Source organism: Etheostoma cragini, chromosome 3, assembly GCF_013103735.1.
Source record: "Etheostoma cragini isolate CJK2018 chromosome 3, CSU_Ecrag_1.0, whole genome shotgun sequence".
Taxonomy (NCBI): Eukaryota; Metazoa; Chordata; class Actinopteri; order Perciformes; family Percidae; genus Etheostoma; species Etheostoma cragini.
The window spans coordinates 29365655-29367206 of record NC_048409.1 but is presented as its reverse complement, the minus strand read 5'-3'; the positions used below and the strand labels follow the sequence as shown (position 1 = coordinate 29367206).

Sequence of the window (1552 nt, the reverse complement as noted above, 5' to 3'; positions counted from 1 at the left end):
AGGGGAGACAGCCGGAGGAACAACAGGTCTCCACCGCGGACTGCGGGTGCTTTAACGCGGGGAGAATCTGCACGAGACCTCCGGGAGAAGCGACAGAAGAGCCGATGAAAGGTAAACGAGCTGGTTTCTGTTCTTCTTCCACATATCCAGCAGCCTTTCTTCCTGAAGCAGAAGTAAATGAAGATATCGTTAAAGTAGTTCCTACATCCGCCTGCTCTCGGCTCGTTTCCATCCCTTCATGCTAAATGCGAGCTTTGAGTGATTTGGTTAAACCAACAGTCCTCAGCTGGGAAGTGGCAATTAAAAAGAAGAAGCTGCTAATTTAACGACTTAAAGCTTTAAACTAACAGTAAACCGGCTTTATACTACGTATGGAGGTCTGGTGTGAACCCTGCAGCTTCCACGGGAACAAAGGTTAACTGATTATAAGATTAGTCTGATTACCAATCAGATACAGCGGTTTCGTACGTTTACACACCCAGGCTAAAGTTAATTAAAAAGAAATAAAAATAATTTAGAAATTCATCTTGATGCCTTAATTCAAAAAATTTAGAAAAATCCAACCTTTAAGGACACCGATTTTCTTTGTGAATGAAATAAAAAATATGTTGTTTTTTTTTATTCGTCTTTTTCATGAACTTTAGCCCGGGTGTGTAAACTTATTCAAGCCGCTGTAAATTCATTATAAAATGTCAGTGTCTAAAGGCTACAGACGTCTGTCTGTCTGTAGTTTCCTGGTGTGTTTAACAGCTGATGGACACATCTGTCCTGTCCACTCATAGGACTTTTTCTAAAGATCAGCAGGCTACAACTTGATTTATAAGCCTCATTTTATCTTCTTTAGATTCACTATTTACATTTGGAATTATGAAGATAAAGGTGAATACTTGCAGAGTATTGCTTCCTGTATGTTAATACACACAATGCAGGTACTGTGAGTGTTAAATATACACGGAGCTCTCCTTGTTTTGGACTGGAGGAGGTTGTGTTTTGGACTTTGATGATGAGTAGGAGCCGTAGACTGTATATTAATATTAATATGGTAGTTGCTGGTTCGCTGTGAGGTGTGTGTAGTAGAGTGCCCGCGTCCGAAAGAGCAGTAACCGAGCCCGACACAGTTAAAATCCCTTTTGTTTCTCATACTAATGACACATGTATGTTTGTTTGTGTGGAAAGCTTTTATTAACATCATATGTGGGGGATCATGTCAGTACATCTGAGTAAAATAAATAGCCTACCTTGCTTAACCTGTATTGAGATGTTCATCGCCTTATCGCGCTGATGTGACCGAGCCCGACCCGAACCCGAGCATCCTCTCTAAAGATCTGTTCGAACCCTGCCCGGCCCGTCGGGTCCCGTCGGGTCCCGTCGGGTCCCGTCGGGCTCGGGTCGGGTATCCATCCTCTAGTGTGTAGCTGACGGTGAAGGTGTGTGTAGTGTACCGGTGAAAGTGTGTGTAGCTGACGGTGAAGGTGTGTGTGTAGTGTGTGTTTAGTGTGTGTAGCTGACGGTGAAGGTGTGTGTAGTGTGTGTTTAGTGTGTGTAGCTGACG

The 1552-nt window shown here is 43.3% G+C and overlaps 1 protein-coding gene across 1 annotated transcript in view; it reads left to right on the top strand.

Moving 5' to 3' along the window:
- Positions 1–7: 7 nt before the first annotated feature.
- LOC117939456 (synaptosomal-associated protein 25-like) overlaps positions 8–1552 on the top strand; it is a 10601-nt gene continuing 9056 nt past the window's right edge. Inside the window, exon 1 of the mRNA XM_034864823.1 lies at positions 8–111. The gene's annotated coding sequence lies outside the window, so the exon portion shown is untranslated. The remainder of the gene's footprint in view (positions 112–1552) is intronic.